We start from the raw sequence: 6,785 nt of genomic DNA, 5'->3' as shown, positions 1-6,785 counted from the left end.
TTGCAGCAGACGAAGGGGCCGAACAAACCCCATCCAAACCTGCTGAGGTGGGGGAGCTCCCACGTGGATGAAGGGGTGTCCAGAGCCTCCCTCGACCCCATAGAGTTGGGTATAAGGACAAAAAAGTGCACAGAATATAAAACACCTGTTCCAATCGCCCCAGGTTAACAATAAGAAAGCAAAGGGCTGCAGGTCTCAGGGACATGCGGGCAGCCAGCAAAGAAATCACAGGGAGGTAGAGGAGCCCAGAACTGCCTAAGGGGACGCCAACCTCCAGAGTGAGACCTCAGACCACGTTCCTCCCGCCTGCAGGTAAGCATGCAAGATGCAGGGCAGGGATGCCAAGTTGGCTCCCGGGAGCAGAGAGGGAGGAAGCTGATGCATTTGCTACCCCTGCAAACCACCATGTGCCCGGGACGGTGGGTCTGAGAACAGAAGGGGACGGGCAGAACAGGAAAGGAGGAGCCAGCCCCCGGGGAAGCCGGCTTGACCTAAACCGGGGTGTGTGCACAAGTCATGTCTGCCCATACATGGGCATCCCCGGAGCCGCAGAACGATGCATGCCGATCCCCTCGTCAGGCACTCGTGGCTACCCACCCCTGTCTCAGCCTAAACAGCTCATGCAGAACACACATAGATGCCTGAAGAGACAGCTGATAAGGCGGATTTCACGTTCGCGTCCTCTACACCTTCAACACTGAGAATCCACGTGTGTCTCCACGTTCAGGGAACTTCCTCAGAAAGAAAAGCTTCGATCCACTGGAGGGGGAAAAGAAAAGGCAGAAATGATATAGGCAACATGCTGGTTGCACACGGCAATAAAACCAGGAGACTGGTGACCACATCCAAGAAAGCAGAAAACACGGAAATATCACGTGGATATTAAAAAACAAAATGAAACAAACAAACAAAAAAAACCTTTTAAAACCATTGAATTAACAAGAAAGAAAAAAAATCGGGAAATGGTGACTCTCCAGAAAATAGAAATAGGAATGATCCGTGTCTACCCTTGAGCTCAGAGGAAAAGCCAGAGCCTGGAATATTTACAATATTCCACAAGAAAGGATGAGAAAGCATGGAAATTAGCGTTCGACTCAAGGCGCGTCTGCGTGGAGGGCAGATAAACCCAAAGAACGCCAACGACTGGGATCACGAATGAAAAGCGCAGAAATGGCGAAGCTTATCATCCAACCATTAGTTGAGAACCGAAACCGGAAACATAATAACAATATAAAATCACAAGGACATAGAGTTCCCCACAGACCCGGAGAACAGTGAACAATTAGAAGGAAAATCTGTGTTCAAATCTACATGGTGACATTTTGAAAACTCTGGAAACGTGGATGATTTTCAAATGAAGAAGTGGAAATAAAGCTTTTTTTTAAATTTTAAATCTCTGTTTCCCTAAGAGAGAAATAAAAGACCGAAATCACTTATCCCCTCTACACACACATACACACCAGGCCCAGGTAGCTCCAGCCAAACCAGTTTCTCAGGATGAAAAGAAGAAAGTCTATCAGAATCTACAGAAATCATGCAAACAAAGAACACATAGTGAGGTCACTCTTGAATATGGACGCAATAACCCTAAACCAAACGACAAGCCCGCCATCAAATAAGACCCAAGTCAAGGACAAGAGGATGGTTCTACATCAGATAAGTATGAACATGCATGTAATCGTATTGAATTCATCATATTCATAGAATAAACCGGAAAACCCTATGATCATCCCCACAGATCCTGAAAAAGCACTTAATTTAATACCCACTCCAGATGAAAGCTCTAAAGAGGGATATTCTCTCTCTCTTTTTTTTTTAAGACATAAAGAAGGGTATTACATGATTACACATATATATGGAATATTCGGGACATGGTTTGGGAATAATAGCATGATACCCTATGCAGAGGGTAGGAATTGCATAGCAGAATCTCTTCCTCATCCCTATATAAATATGCATCTCTAGGGAATCAAGTATTTTAATGTAAAAAAAAACAAACCATAAAAGTGTTGGAACAGAATATGAGGTTTTGGGGGCGGTTTTAGAGATTTTAAGTAAATCTCTACACCAAACATGGGGCTTGAACTCACAACTGTGAGATCAAGAATCTCATGCTCCACCGACTGAGCCACCCGTTTGCCCCCTGATGTTTAAAAGAAAAAAATGTTAGTAAGGTTGATGTCTTTCTAAGTATAACAGCATGCCCAGAAACCATTAAGTAATTTCACTACATAAAAATGATAAAAATGAATGGAGAAAACATCTCTCAGTTAAAAGGCTAAAAATAAAGTGAAAAAGCTTATTGGCTACCTATTTCAGAGTCAAAAAAAAAAGGCAGTGCCTTTAATATGTAAAGAGTTCCCACAGATCAATAACAGCAGGAACAATGACGCATGTAAAAATGGGCAAAGGGCGTATTCAGAATGGAGTGAACATGGATTTTCCACACACACATTCCCAATCCCACCTGTGTTGAGAGAAACGTAATGTAAAACCGTTGATTCGATACCATGTTTTCAACAGGCTGGCAAGGCCCATAACGTTTGCAGGGCTATTTGAGGACAGCTGAGACATCACTGGGAACACCATAAATTTGCACAGCTTTCGTGGAGAACGATTAGGCAGTGCCCATCAACAATCACACACACACACACACACACACACACACATCCTAACAAAGCTGACTTCAGACAATAAATGTACACACACACTCGGACAAATGTACAATATCAGCTCATGTTGTTTGGCTAAATACATTATGACCCAGGTTTAAACTCTCTAACTGTGTTACTGTCTCCCGCTAGCCTACATAAAGTTTTTTTTTTTAAAGATTTTATTTATTTATTTGACAGAGAGAGACACAGCGAGAGAGGGAACACAAGCAGGGGGAAGGGGAGAGGGAGAAGCAGGCTTCCTGCAGAGCAGGGAGCCCGATGCAGGGCTCGATCCCAGGACTTTTTAAAAAGATTGTATTTATTTATTTGTTTGTCGGAGAGAGAAAGAGAGAGAGCACAAGCGGGAGAGCGGCAGGCAGAGGGAGCAGGGAGCCTGATGCGGGACTCGATCCCAGGACCCCGGGACCATGACCTGAGCCTAAGGCAGATGCTTAATGACTGAGCCACCCTGGCATCCCCCTACATAAATTTTCTAATCCTGATTTCAAAACCGTGACACTAAGACTTCTTCATACAAAAGCTCAGAAATAATTAAACAAAGCCATTTTTGTCAAGGAGGAAGAGTATGCTTTTGGTTCATTTCAAGTTGTTAGGAAACGTAGCAGGAGCTCCTGAGCCACAAAGCAGTTTTACCCCAAAGGTAAAGCAAGCTTTCACACCAAAGCAGTTAAGACACTTTGTAAAGACATTACAGTTAACAAATTTCCACAAAAAACCCACATGGAAGAAGAGGGCAGTATCTGAACGCAGAGGAGTATCTAATTCAGGGGAGTAGCTGAACTGCGGAGGAGTATCTGATTCAGGGGAGTATCTGGATGCAAGGAAGCCTCTGATTCAGGGGAGTACCTAAATATAGAGAAGTATGTAATGCAGGGGAGTATCTGAATGCAGGGTAATATCTGATGCAGGAGGGTATCTCATGCAGGGGAGTATATGAATGCCGGGGACTACCTGAATATAGAGAAGTATCTAATGCAGAGGAATATCTGAATTACAGGAGTATCTGATGCAGGGCAGTATCTGAATGTAAGGGAGTATCTGGATTCAGTGGAGTATCTGCATGCAGAGAAATATGCAATGCAGGGGAGTATCTGAATGCTGAGAAGTCCTTGTCCCCAATGTACTAAGACCAGTGGAGGGAAGTAGGCAGAGAAAGAAAATCCCGAAAATGCAGGGGGTACACATGGGTTGACTGTTTGTCCTGCAGCCCCAGAAAAGGGACCACGGGGTCCATTCCACTGGTTTCCACAGCCTTCTTTAAACGTCAGCCCATGATAAGATATTTAAGTAAAAAGTACTTGGTTTCTAATTTCTTTTTTATTAGTCTGGTGTGAAAAAAAAATCCTACCCAATGAAGGACATTTTGAGGACACTAATGAAACGCTTATCTCACCATATCCGAGGGTCAATGCCAGGGACAGTTCTGTTAACTGGTAAACGGCCCAGAGTTCCGGGTGGAGGAGCTTCAGTGGGGTCGGTATTGGAATGACTTTGTGATGCACAATCGGCCTTTCACACCCCACGGGGAAACCCTTAACGGCCACGGACAGGGTGAGCAAAACTCCCCTCTCGGGGTGGAACACTCGGCGTTAGTATCCCTCGTCTACCCAGCATGCTGCAAATGGGCACAACGCATCTCAAGGTCAAAACAAAGAGTCTCAACGTGAGCACAGGCGTGGGCAGGACGGGGCTGGATTCCGCCGTGGCCACTGCTACCCTGGTGCACGTGTTTCTTGGGAAGATGCAGCAGGGGAGTCTTGTTCTCCTGCTGGGAACGTCGAGGATTTGCGTTTGCAGTCAAGCTTCTACTTTTCCAGAAGACTCCACTGAACTGCCAAGGACAAACAGACAAGGAAAGACTTCACAAGGCATCCCCAGCTCCCCCCACAACCCGCACGTCACCGACTGCTTCTTAAACGTTTCAGACGCGGGTGACTCCCTTGCTATAGAAGATAAATGAGCGCAAAACGCATCGCTCACAGCAAACAAAACCCGACTCTAACCTGCTGGGGGAAAAGAATTCAACACATTTTAGAGTCCAGTCAACTCTAGCTAGGAAAAAAAAATATGTACTCCAGAAAAAGTAGAAATAGGAGGAGGCATTTTCTCCTAGGAAAAATAAAAAAAACACACTCCACAAAAAATAGGAAAAAAAATATAGAAGGCATTTTTTCCTAGAAAAAAACCACGTACTCCAGGAAAAGCAGGAAAAAAAATAGGAGAAGGCATTTTCTCCTTAAAAAAAAAATACTCCAAGAAAAATAGAAAAAAAAATATAGAAGGCATTTTTTCCTAGAAAAAAAGTACACATTCCAAGAAAAGTAGGAAAAAAAATAGGAGAAGGCATTTTCTCTTAGAAAAAAAAAATATTCCGGGAAAAGTAGAAAAAAAATATAGAAGGCATTTTTTTCCTAGAAAAACAATGCATACTCCAAGAAAAGTAGGAAAAAAAAAATGAGAGGCATTTTCTCCTAGAAAAAAAAAAATACATACTCCAGGAAAAATAGGAAAAAAAATATAGAAGACTTTTTTTGTTGAAAAAAAAATACATATTCCAGGAAAAGTAGGGAAAAAAAATAGAAGGCATTTTCTCCTAGAGGATGTTGCACAAGGAACCACAAGAACGTGACACAGAGTTGTGCCTCAAGCCCCGGAGGGTTTGTACCCCGGCCCCGGAACTCGGGCCGTGGGAAGGAAGGGGACGCGAAGGATCTCTTGCAACGCCCCGCGCCGCGGGAAGACATCCGTCCCAAGGGCCCGCAACCCACCTGGCTGGTCGGCGCTGGTGCTCTGTTGGTTCTTGGAGCTGGGCTCACCTTGGTCGGCTGAAAGAAAACACAAAAGATGCCCCAAGGGGGTGAACACAGAGAAGGTCCCCTCATGTCACCGCCAAGCGGAGTCAGCCCCCCACCTCCTCCCCACCCGCCCAAATCAGCAGCACCTGGAGGGACGGAGACGCAGACCCACCCAGGGCAGCTCCGTCCATAGGGAATCGAAGGCTAAGGGGGCCTCGCGGGGTCCCGTTGGCTTGATTTCGGGTTTTCTTATTCTCGGTCAATTAAAAAAAATTTTCTTCCCCAAAATTTCTCTTTGGGAATGTGCCAAATGGGCATCAGAGCGGACACGACCATGGCCGCCAACCGTCCCCTCACCGAGATACACAGCACAAGTTGACGGGATTCAAGACTGGCAAACACAGATTCACTGGCAAAAGGCGTTTATTTCTCGACGACGTCGCTTAGCGGCCCCGAGCGAAGCACATCCCAGACCGTTCACAGAGCTTGAGACTTTGTACAAAGTGCATCGCTCGGGGCGAGAATACCGTCGCGAGCAAACACACCACGCGCCTTCAACTGCAGGTCACGGAAGAACGGGTCCCGGTGGGCGTGCGAGGAATCCCACCGTCAGTCGCCCTGTCCCCACCCCCCAGCCCCAGACGCAGACCCCTGCTGGAGACCCAGAGTTGCATGAGGACCGTGACCGCACCAATGCGCATCTTCTGCTGGAAGGGGGTGGGTGGCGGTCTGGGGCACGTGCGGGCTTTCGAGCAGATTGCAACAGGACAGCTCATCCGGCTACATTTAAGAACAAAGGGCAACACGGACCCTTGGAACAAGGAAGCGTCGTCACGGCAATGTCCATTGGGGGACAGCACGTGGAAGGGCATATTCCCTTGTGACGCTTTTCGATGTTGCCGTCACACACCGCCAACTTTCGGAGAACCTTCCGAAGACGCCGGTGTCACGACTGCACTTTGGAGGGAGCAGGACCCCAGAATGAGCATGCACGGGGAGCAGGGTGGACGCTGCAGGGCGCAGGACAGGTGTCTGCCCTCTGGGGAGCAGGACCCCAGAATGAGCATGCACGGGGACAGGGTGGACGCTGCAGGGCGCAGGACAGGTGTCTGTCCTCTGGGGAGCAGGACCCCAGAATCCGCATGCACGGGGAGCAGGGTGGACGCTGCAGGGCACAGGACGGGTGTCTGTCCTCTGGGGAGCAGGACCCCAGAATCCACATGCACGGGGAGCAGGGTGGATGCTGCAGGGCACAGGATGGGTGTCTGCCACTGGGGAGCAGTACCCCAGGATCTACATGCACGGGGAGCAGGGT

At 47.3% G+C, this 6,785-nt stretch overlaps 1 non-coding gene across 1 annotated transcript; it reads right to left on the bottom strand.

The window, feature by feature from the left end:
• Positions 1 to 3,973: 3,973 nt before the first annotated feature.
• On the bottom strand, positions 3,974 to 6,080 carry LOC102734019 (uncharacterized). The gene is made up of 2 exons (XR_014141614.1): positions 5,444 to 6,080; positions 3,974 to 4,506 (listed from the first exon to the last, which is right to left on the bottom strand). It is a non-coding gene; the product is annotated as an uncharacterized LOC102734019 (transcript).
• Between the last annotated feature and the right edge of the window lie 705 nt (positions 6,081 to 6,785).

The sequence above is a fragment of the Leptonychotes weddellii genome, unplaced genomic scaffold (assembly GCF_054177405.1).
Source record: "Leptonychotes weddellii isolate Sample4059 unplaced genomic scaffold, ASM5417740v2 HiC_scaffold_11484, whole genome shotgun sequence".
Lineage (NCBI taxonomy): Eukaryota > Metazoa > Chordata > Mammalia > Carnivora > Phocidae > Leptonychotes > Leptonychotes weddellii.
This window is presented reverse-complemented; position numbering and strand designations above follow the sequence as displayed.